At 40.4% G+C, this 12178-nt stretch overlaps 1 protein-coding gene across 4 annotated transcripts in view; it reads left to right on the forward strand.

The window, feature by feature from the left end:
- Positions 1-12178, forward strand: part of agrn (agrin) — a 183263-nt gene that overhangs the window by 75160 nt on the left and 95925 nt on the right. The window lies entirely within an intron of this gene.

Here is a 12178-nt window from a genome sequence, read left to right on the forward strand (position 1 = left end):
GAGTACCTTTCACCTTCACTAATTAGAAAACAAAAGCGCGTCCTCTAAAATATTCCCAAATGATGCTCAGCATGGCCCCTGAGCTGAAGCGGCTGAATACAAATTCTGGATACATCTTGGTGTTTTGTACATGCAAGTCCGTCTTTTTGCCAATAATTATGAAACCTCGATGGACAGACTCAAGGATAGTGATAGATTATGAAGGATTGCCCGTGCGTTGCATAAGCCAAAATTGCCTCTGATTGGCTGCTTGTGAGTGTTTGGGTGGGTTGCTGCGTTCTTGTGCTCCTGCCTGAGGGCTCAACAGGAGATCGGTGTGCTTGGGAAACATTTTGTTATTAGTATTCCTGTCCTCGGGACTTGTATCTCTCACACCACCACAGCAAGAATTATTGTGTGCGGGGGAGGGTGGGTGTGTTGTTGCTCTATGTGGTTATGCATTATTTCAGCCTGTGCAGTCTGAATTTGGAGAGAAAAGCATCCTGAATAAAGCAAAGATGATCAGGCTATTTTTAGTGAGAGAGCTGGAAAATGTATCAATTATTGAAGCCAGAGTGAGTGTGTGATTGCGCGCGTGTGTGTGTTTAGATATGGAAACTGGAGGGGTTCTGAGTGCAGAGAGAATTTGTGTAAAGATTAATAATAAAACACTGAGGTGTTAAAGAAAAGTGAAGATAGAACTCCTTGGGTGTGTTTATGCATGAGAGAGTATCGTTACGTACAAGAAGTTAAGCTATATTTGACTTTAAGCATGCGAGAACAAATGAACCAATATTTTCGTGAAACTTTGTAGAGAACTTGGTGAGGATCTGGATGAGGTCACGTTTCTGAGGTTGATGCTTCTGGTACATTCTGATTGTGCATGTTTAGAGGTGAGCAATGATGCTTCAGGGTTGCCATCCATAATCATTTCATAAATGTCAATAAAAAAAGCAATTGCATGTCCCACAGCATTCACTCAATAGAAACAGCCTGAGCTGCATTTGGTTATTTTGAAATTATTGTATGAAAGTATTTTTTCCCCATTACTGACTGAGGCATCAACCCTGACCCGCTTCAGATTGGTCTCATTTCTGTGAAGGAACAGATCGGTCGAAGCTGTTTACCTGCCTGCCTGGACTGTTATTAAATACTATTCAGTGTGTGGCGCAATAATATTAAAAGAGAAATGCATAGAGCAGACGGACAAAAGCGTGTGATATGTATCCATTGGTCCATTCATCAGTGGACTGAAGATTGAAACGCGATCCAGGAGGGCGTTATCAAAACATTCTTTGTCAGCGTTCATGTTATTGAGCGAAGCCTCAATTTACACTCAAACAAATTGAACAAAACCTCTATACTGACTCTCACACACAAGGAAAGGTTCAAAGGTCGGACCCCCACCTCCGGTGTCACCTCCTATAATATCCAGTCCAATTTCCAGGATGTAAATGGCCTCATGTGACAGTCAATACTCCAGTTATAGGTGAAACATGAATATGGAAGAGTCGCTCTTAGAAAAGGACACACGCTCACACACACATGGACACACAATGTATGACTAATCAAACCCCCACCCCAAACCAGCTGGAGATCATCTCTGTTACGGACATTGAAGAGTCTGACCCCACCCGTCCTAATGCACTATTCATGATGCCCTTTCCATTGGCCCTGCCGCTATTATACCCAGACAGACACACATGCACACACGCGCATACACACACACACACACTGGGCATTCTAGCGCACTTTTTCTCATCAGAAATCATAAATGTCCGTGTTTCCACCCGCCTCTAATGCAACATTAGTTCCCTGGTTACTTTCAGTCTTTTATCAGTTCATTGTTGATATCATCAGTTACCATGAATCCTTTTAGTGGTGAGTGTTTTTGTTCTCTTGTGTTTCCTTCATACTTTGAGTTTTGGTTTGTTGGACTTCAGTAATTTAGTATTTTGAGTTGTCTGTGGACCTTTTCTGCCTTTTGGGGTTTTTTTGTGACCATAAATCCTTTTTTGAGGTTCATCCTGCTTTGCCTCTCTGTTCCCCCATACTTGGGTCCTCCCCCACTGGCCGGCATCACTGCAGAAATCCCACAATCATTGGATAGATGGAAGCATGATGGCTGGATGATTGCATGTGTAACATTAAATAACAAGATTGATTTAATGGATATGATGGACAGAACTGATGTGATGGATTCATGACTTAGGGTGGATGGATGACTCGTTTGCTGAAATAATGGATTATTTGATTTATGTAGTGTAGGCTTTTACTAGCGCTCATTTCTTTACGACACAGACATTCATACAACCACAGTCCACACATTTGACCGTATGAATTGGCCTATATTTAGTACATAAATCATTCTACTTAATGCATTCTGGCACTCCATTAAATAGAAAGCAAATCTGATACAATCGTTGTTTCAAGGCCACTCTGCTGAGCTGTACGATGACAAACACTCAACACACAAGCATCAGTAAAACACTTATTGCTGCCCTCTTATTTTACCTCCAAGGGCTTTTTGGAGGCAGCATCATGACCAGATGAAATAGGTCCACTCATAATATAAAATTACCTTTTTTTTAATCCGATCAATACTGTTTTGCAAAACAAGTGCGTATGTCCTTGGTCTTTATATAGAATATATTTTTGGGTTATACACAGTATAAGCTCAGTTTTAAAACAAGTTTGCACATAGAAAGAAATAAAAAGTGTTTTCATTCTTATTTCATTTCATGTATTCTTAGTAGTCATTAAAGTGTCCAAATAAGTTCACCTAAAGTGAATGAAAAAGGTGTTGCGTGTCAGGCCTCAGATGTACTGCACACATGCTTAATTATGTGAAAATAAGTTAATGACCCTTTAAAGTATAACGCAATACAAAATCAAATATGTGTGTATGTGTGTGTTATGTATGGTGATACTGCAGTCAGATTTGATAGAACAAGATCATTTCTAAAAACATCCTGCAGATATTTCTCTTTGATTCCACTCACGCTTTCACTTAGCGCCCATTGCTGTAAGCTGACTTCTCATGAGACGAGTATGACGACCGTCCAAACTCTTGAGTTTTGTTTTTACATAAGGTCACCCACAGTTTTCAGGTTTTTCTTATAGTTGATAAACATTAGATAAAATACATTAAACATTGTAAACCTTGTAAAAAAGCATTTATCAATGAATTGCTAATTACTATAGGACTCATTACTATGGTGATTTGAAAGAAACTTATCGTGTGCCTTTTACTTTGATTTATGGAAAATGGATGACAAAACAACAGTGCATTTGTATTCTTGTTGAGTACCACAAGCACATTGTCCCCGTCGAGATGTTGCAGCTCTCAGTTTGCCCACTTTCATAAGTGCCGTTTGTTGTGTGCCACATCCATTTAGCTGCTCTATTCAAAACAAAACAAGTCGGCTATGCTCACCGTTTGAACTCGGAAGGTGAAGCTTAAGCGGTGCTGGCAGCTGTGTTTGTACGAAAGAAACAAAAGGTTCACGTAGAGGTAGGGGTGGCGTTGCGTTTTTAGGATTCCCAAACAAAACGTGAGCTTTGGAATTAGATCTTGCACGGTAAAGTTCAGGCAGAGTACAAAATGTCTCACGAAGCCTCTCTCTATATCTGTTGAAGCTACAGGTGAACAAATTCAGCCTGATATGATCCCTCTTGGAGTGTTGAGAGGATGCAGCGTTGTAATCAGCCTCAAGGATGTGTCATTGGTGCTAAGGATTGTGAGTGCATATAGTCCGTGATAATCGAAAAATGATTTCCTTCCTTTTCTACAAAATTGCCTTTATGCAGCTATAGAGAGTGAGCGTGGTGCCGGAGAGACAATGAGCAACATTTATCTGCAGCGCCATATGTTAAACATCGGGAGGTTGCAGAATCACTCAGCCAAAAAGCCTCTAATAGATGAAACATTGCTGACATGTATTTGAAACGGATGTCTCGTTTGCAGCCGATGTGCTACTTTGCTGCACATTAAAAGTATTTTCCATATAAATTGCTCAACGTAAGGTGCGATAGATAAGCTCTGAAGCAAAAACGGAGGCACCCTCTAAATGAGCCAGTCTCTATTTCACGCTGCTATGTTTATTTGTACATTTTAATGGACCGGGAAGTTAAAATTTAAAGCAACTTTTGCTTATGCCAAGTAGGTCATGCACAGTATGTTAGCAGAATTGCTCAGAAAGCGGGTCTACAAAACTTTATCTACTTAATACATACCGTGTGTCTACAAGATTTTAGAATGATTAGAACATTTTCAAAGGACATTGCAAAAATAAATAAATAATGTAGATAATTTTAATATTATAATTTTTAGACAGAAACCTAAATGTTTATGGATGTTCGTTTATATATAACATCAGTATTGGTCAAAATGTCATAAGAAAAAGTGGACAAAATCAGTTTGCCTTATCCACTGATGTCCTGAGACTAAAAAGCTCTGATGGAGAATCTGTTTGTTGAATTATTTTAAAACAGAAGAAGAGCCATGTGTTGAGGCATTCCTTAGTATGGGGGACATATTGGGAGTGGATAATTAACAAGCACAACCACAGACTGAGGCACATTCAAAAACAAATGGCAGTGCCTAATGCCTGTGCTTGCAAGAAAAAAAAATAGAGCTTGTTGCCCAGGGTAACAGAATGGCACTTGTGAAAGAAATTTCTTTTCTGATTGGCACTGTTGAAAATGAGTTTCTGTGCGCGAGTAAAAAACACTTTGTTTCTTATTTTTTTATTATTTCCAGAAGGTCTTGGTGAAAGGAGCAGTTTTAGCGGGAGGTTAAGCAAAGAGAAATGAGTTGAAAATAACTGCTTGTAGCGTTTAATATTGTACTGTTACTAGTGCTTTTTATGGTAGGAACAAAACAGACAAGGACTGCTTTTGTGCCTTGCGTGTTCATGTATTTGTTGGATTCAGCTGTAACGTATTAGTTGTATCTTCGATATAAAAGAGGGATGATCATTATTTCATAATCTGGATCTGAAAAACAGGGTTAGATTTTGTTTATTTATTTGGGTTTGGCCTCAGTTATCCAACAGTCTAATGATGACAAGCTGTATCGTTAATGGTTGATTGTGTATATTCAGTACAATACAGTGCATCTGTACACCATGGACGTCCAAAAAATATATAAAGATTTAATTGACTTCATAACTTTCTGACAGTGTGTAAAAATGCTGCATTATTAACTTTGTTTTGACGTACGTTTTCTCCTCTGTTAAATCTCATTACATGGTTAATGCTGTCGCCCGTGAGTGGAGCTGTCCTGGTTATAAGCCAGCGAACCACTCTGATGTGTTACACCAATATACAGTACCGAGCAAAGGATGACCCAAGGCTCACATTGTGATTAGTTACCTATTTGTTGAATCTGATTGCTCATGTTGTAAATCCTTGCAAGTGTGTGTGTGCACGAGTGAAAGTGCAGCTGCCCGCACACAGCTGTTAACTTAGCGGTGGCATAATGCTGTGGGTCAGGATGAGCTAAGTGCTCATAATAGAGGAAATGAAGACAAATGATCAGAGTCATGGTGCTAAGCACTCTCCCATTCAGTGCCAAACTAAACGCTAACCCAAGTTGTATCGTTTTTTTTTTTCATTTTCCCATCTCACAGAGAAAATAACAACAAGCATGCTAAAGAAAAGCACAAAAGCTTGTTTTACTTTTGTGTCATCCTCAATTAATTCGGCAGTGGCTGCTTGTGGCGTCTCACATCGCTCCAATAACACGGTTAAAGCCAGCAGTGCGTGTGCTGTCTACTGCCAATAAATTTAAATCCACACCCATTCTCTTTCCCTTACGGTTACCCAACCTTTCCAAATGTATGTGATTGTGAAAATGAAGTGAGCTGAAGGCCCTCAAGGTACCTGGGAGAATATGTTCAATGTGATGGATATGCAGGCGATGTCGCATTTTGATTTTAGGGGGAATGCAATTATATGCTACATTCAACTTTCAGGGCTATTAATAGAGAGAGAGTCGAAGATAAAACTTTGCAAACAGTGACAATGAGGCTTTGCTCCTATGAAAATCACTTCAAATACTCCCTATTGGCCTCTTTGGAGATCTTTAGTTGAACTGGTTTTAAAGAAGAGGTCAATTTTCCACATCTGCGATCCCCTGGTCGCTCGTTTTATTTTCCCTGCAGAGAAGCTGGTGAGAGAGAATGGGAGGAGGCGAACAAAATGAAGTGATTTGTAGCCACACTGGCTGTGGCTATTGATCAGAGACCCAAAGCAATTGAATGAGGAGGTGCACAGAGGGGAGGTGAATTATGGCTCTCATTGGAGGTGCCTCCACAACTAGGCCAGCCACAGGTCATCCAGACCGGGCTGATCGTCCTAACAATCGTTTTTGTCACATCCTCCTAGATGGAGGCTCGATACAAACCAAAGGAGCTTTATGTGTCCATATTTAGTCCTGCTTACTCCCAAGTAGGTTTCTTTGATTCATTTGGTCAGAGTGTGCTTTTCTAATGTAAAGGTTTCATAGCCGGCGAAAGAGTCACTTGATAGTTAGTGGCTCTTTTATACATGCTCCAAGAATTGTTTTTTATGAAACTTGACATATATTAAAAGAGTACATATTTTGCACATATTATCTTAAATGACATTTTTTGTCGTACGAGAGGGACACAGATTTTGTGAGTGCCCCCCCTAGTATCTCCTGTCAACTGTGGCTATCAACAGATACATTATTTCAAGTACAGGTATAATAATTTCAAGAGCAATTAAGTCAAATTGCGTAATGACAATTGGCACATCCCTTGTGGCACACTTATTTGCCCAAAGACAGTGTTTGGACATCTGTGAGGTTTTACCTTGCGTCAGCTGATGGAACCTTTTTGTGCAAGATTACCTGCAGGATCTCAAATTTACCTCGCAATAAAGCAATCAGAAGGCGAGCCCTGTCCTCTTTTCCCATATGGTGGCACTAATGCACAAGTTAGACCCATTTCCTCTCCCAGCTACCCTGTGTTAATGAGTCCGTGTGCACTTTGTTGTGCTGAGGCATGTCGGTGAGGACCATATGGAGGAGGCTTGCCTCATCTAGGAACGCGGACGCTTCCTGGCTCGCCATCCAAGCCCTCCCTGGGTTGCCTGTGAGATGCATCCTGCTGCCATCTGCTATTGATTTGGGCTTCCTCCAAAATTCCAGGGAAATAAAGAAATAAATAAATAATATACAAAGAGTGCCTGAATACGGGAGCCGGCTTGCGGGGCTACATTCCTGTCCAACTCCTTTTTTCAAGGACAGTTCTGTTTTGATAGCATGGCTTCCCTCTGCCAAGCGTCAACTGGACAAGAGTCACTTGAGGGAACTCTTCCAAAGCTCGAAGTTGTTTGAATATTTAAAAAGTAGTTCATACTATGCAGCCACAGTCTCCAAGTTACAGAGTTCCAAAGTTGGTTTGTTTCTGGAATTTTGGTCTTGTCAGCATGTCTCTGCATCATTATCGTTGCGTCTTTTCGCTGCATCTCTCAGAGTGTCGTTGCGCATTAAAAGACGTTTCTCACAATGCCTGCTTGTAATCGTAAAGAGTAGACACATATAAAACCCAAGGCGAGAGAGAAATATTTTCTCGCCAAAGTGCATCAGAGGTCTTTGTGAAGTGATGTCACACTCAGTGATGTGAACAAAGCGGGACTCTTTCTCCTCATAATACGGGCTCGGCTGAATAATTGAAGCCAACAGTGTGCCGGCAGCAATGCTGGCTGCTTCCTTCATGCATATTGCACACCCGTAGAAATCAGTTCTGTGGGTAACTGCTGCTGAGTTGGGGCAGGAGATAGGAGGTGACAGAATCGGGCTCTGTCATTCATGGTTGCATTATTGATAACCTGAACAAAAAAAAGACACTGTAGAGCAGGCAGACAATATAGTTTTTTTCCAGCTGATTCTGTTCCATTATCATCAGATCATATTCCCAAGCACAAGTGAGGGTACGAATACCGGCAGACAATACAGTTTTTTTCCAGCTGATTCTGTTCCATTATCATCAGATCATATTCCCAACCACAAGTGAGGGTACGAATACCATATGTTTATCATTCAAGAGATTCAAGATTCAAGAGTTTTTTATTCGCCATGTTTGAGCGTGCCAAACAAGGAATTTGACTTTGGTAAATCACAGCCTCTGTTCAACATTTAGGTGACTAACAACAACACTCAGGACATGTGAAGAACGAAAGATATTCTCAAACACCCCCTGATCTTAAACTGATCTTAAACTCCCAAGAGGGCAAGGAAAAACTCAAAACTCCAGCTAGGGGAAATGAGAAACCTTGAGAAGAGAAGAGACCAGTTAAACAGATGACTCATGCATGTCAAGTATTGTAATATTGTATATGTCAGTATATAATGTAAATCATAGTGATGATCTAATTCAGTGTCATACTCTAGGATTTATTAAGCAAGAGACAGACACACTATTCTCGTGGACAAGACCGCTATGACTTTAAGCAATTGTCATTCACTGTTGCTCACTGTCGACATAAAAATTGTCATACCCATCAAACATTTTTTCCCCCTTCCATCACAAGGCAGATGTTCTTTGCTCTCAACAACTGTCATATTTCACAGTTGATTTCTGAATCATCTGCTTGCTTCCAAGACTAAAAGAACAATAAATGAGGGGAGCGATCGATATAGCTGCTGCACTTTTGCTTATGTAACTTGTATTCCTCCTGATTTCTGCAGGGTGCCACTGCGAGGCTACGAATTATTTCTCTCATTTATTTGAGCAAGAATCCATTTCAAGATGTCTGTTGACGTTTGATTTGAAAACAATTTGTGCGTCAGAAAATAGAAATGAAATTCAGCAAGTTGGCTCCATTACAAAACCTTGAATAGCTTTAGAGCAGTGGTTCTTAACCTGGGTTCGATCGAACCCTAGGGGTTGGGTGAGTCGGTGTCAGGGGTTCTGCAGAGCCTCCACTGCGGAGGTGCGAACACACCTGAATGTCGTGTAAATTCGTGATGACTGACGCATATCTGAACTGGTCTCGCAAAGGCAACAGCAGAAGTCACATTAATTTGCAGGTATGTCATTTGTTGTGAGTTTATGTGAGTTCGTGTTGGTTTCGTTCATTGAACAAGGTGATGTCCATGCACGGCTTATTTTGTGCACCAGTAAAAACATCTATGTCTTGAATTTGAAAAAAATAATTGTATTTTTACTAGAGAGGGTTTCGGTGAATGCGCATATATGAAACTGGTGGGGTTCGGTATCTCCAACAAGGTTAAGAACCACTGTTCTAGAGGCAATGTCGTCTTAAGTTTTGGCTCAAGCGGCATTTACCAGTAGTTTTTATGCTGCAGGGCACATGCACATGGAATAAACTTTTGACAGAAGTGAAATCAACCCTATGTGTGTATCCTTCCAAATCCTAGCTGGCTAACTGAATGTCACAATTGCACTGTATAACTGATGCAAAGGAAGGCACTCAAATTCTTATCTAGTGTCAAAGGGGGGGATTATAACGTGTTTAGAATCCAAAACACTATAACGCTATAATGTAAATATTTCGTTGGCTTTACACATAATTATGCACCACAGGTTTTCATATGTGTCTTGCTTCTTTGTCTGCCGTGTTCAGCTGCACTCCATGCCAGTGGGACATAATTAAAATAAACCAAGAAGCATTAGCCAAGGGAGTCTACAAATAGCAATGATTGATCCCAGAGCAGAAGTAACAATAGAAAACAACGTCAGCATGGGGGAATGACAGATCTAGGTTTGTTTTAAAAGACACACGATATCCTAACTAGCAGAATATGTATTCTAGAAACGACCTATTGGTTTTGATGCAGCAATGTATACAGTGAACATCAGCAACAATCTGCTTTTCGAAGTTTACGCCAACAAGGGACACGCTTTTTGTTAGCCATATTTCCAACATATAGTATTGTCTTCATTCCGCTAATGAAGTTAATGTCCTCTCTTCAGTCCCCGCCGTCTCCAAAATTACTTCTCATTTTCCTAAATTGCCCAACTAACTGCAGTGGCCTGCTCTAGCCTATGCATGCTCAATATAAGGTCTATTGTTTGGCTAATGTGTTCATCCTGCACATGAGCTGAGTGAGAAACAGATGGCTCATGTGTGAGAGAGGGTGTTGTAGTCAGGTACGCAGTTTGAAATTGTTTAAGTGGAACCATTATGAATGCCGAGCCCTGTTATGAATAGTGAAAAAGTATGCAGGGGTAAAGGTATCGCTTTCAATTAATTTTAGAACCTCCATTCCTGGATTAGCTCTTAAAACCTTTATTAAATTTAAATAAAACAAATAAATAAAATACATTTTAAATAACTTTACACCCAAGAAGTGAGCCAAAGCAATTTATCAAGACAAGATTTGACTACGGTTGCAAATGAACCGTGCGCATCGCCTTGAAGATGCAGAGGGAGTTGAACTTGACTGCTGGTTTTGTGATCTGAGCCACCTGTGTGCACGATGGAAAGTTCTGACTCCCTTACTGTATGATGCAAGCCGCTCTAATTGCATCAGCGCCCGTTGTCATGACAACCTTTCCCCTCACTGCCTCAAGTTTTCAAGCACCGCCACTAATAAGCGCACTGCTTATAAATAGAAGGGCCCAAGACAGAGAAGCATTAAAAGAGTCCCCTTGTATTACTTAGCATCAGCTGGGGAAAAAAAAGAGCGGCTCCATTTAGTGGGCAGTGAGTGGAAGATGTCCCTCAGGAGTGCTGGAGTGTAATGAATTTACACTTATTCAACATTGATGCGATGTCACTTTGATGCCACTGAGCCGTGTCTCCCTCTGAAGCACCTACCACTTTCATTCCAGGTTGTTAGCTGGTGTTTGTGTCACTTATCAAATCTGGGACTTCACACCAACGGGTGATTTGACACATTTGTGCCTTGGCTGCCCATGTGCTTCTTAGATATTTGGCTCTAGTCCTGCGTCAGTTCATGACTTTTAATTATTCATGACCATCTTCACTTGTTTCCTTTTGGTCTTCTCTAATGCTTTTCTGATTCAGTTTGAAGTCCATCAAAAAATATAGAGTCTTTTAAATATCCAGCATGCCCCATGTGCATTAAGATATTTATGGGACAAGCTTTTATATCAATATTGTGTGAAGCCATTTGAGTGGGGAAATGAGGAACATACTGAATCAGCAGTGGCTATAGCTATGACGTTAAAGTCACTTGTGTGTCGTGTGTCAAACACAACAATCCCACACTTTCCCTTTCATGAGTTATTCTGTCGTTACTTAAGGCGCCGTCGAAGCATCATATTTAATGGACGAGCCCCAACATGGATGAAGCGCTACCTGTAAAAGATGTTTCTTCTAACAAGTACAACCTGAACATGTCTTTCTCTGCAATGGGATTTTTTCCTTAGCCTCCAATAGAAAAGAAAAAAAAATAGCAGCATGGAAGTGAAGCTTGTAATGCTGCAGGGCTCAAGGGAGATTACCTTACACTCTTTGAGTGCATGGAAGAGCAAACAAGCATGTGCACACTCATTTTCACTCTAAGACCTTTAGACACAGAATTGCAAAGCTTGTATTCACACTGGAAATGGCAGCAGTTTGTATTATTAATTAATAGTGATCAAAGTGTAAACCTAGCAGCACCGTCCAGTCAACATTCTTCGCAGCAGACACACACATGCTCACTAAACATGTTTAAAATCCAAGCACAGCTCACACTGTCAACTTTACATGTATTTTGATGATTTGAGTTTGTGCGTTTTTGCCTGCCTGTTCATGTGCAACCATTACAAGGTAGAAAGAACACGATACCTAGCACTTGATCAACCGGGGTTAAAAGTAATTTTTGGACTATAAGCTGCACAAGCTAGAATTCAGGGAAAATCTTTATTTGGTGATATACAAGCCGCACTGGACTATTAGCCACAGGTATTTTAATTTTTATATGTAAGAGAATATGCGCAAATTATACAATATTATCATAATCATGAAAAATCAATAGCCACACTGCCGCAGAGTTCAAAGCCTGTGCAAAAAGTAGAGGCTTATAGTCCGGAAATATGCAGTATTAAATTACTTTTTCCACCTTATCTTATACATGCTTACTTGAAAGATAGCGTTCGGCACCTACAAGAAAGAAAAAGTGCATCGTCTTCATGCCATATACTCATTGTTCTTCTTTCAGAATTATATTTGTCCATCTTGTCGTGACTGCATT

Source organism: Syngnathus floridae, chromosome 2 (genome assembly GCF_059516105.1).
Source record: "Syngnathus floridae isolate MCC-2025c chromosome 2, RoL_Sflo_1.0, whole genome shotgun sequence".
Lineage (NCBI taxonomy): Eukaryota > Metazoa > Chordata > Actinopteri > Syngnathiformes > Syngnathidae > Syngnathus > Syngnathus floridae.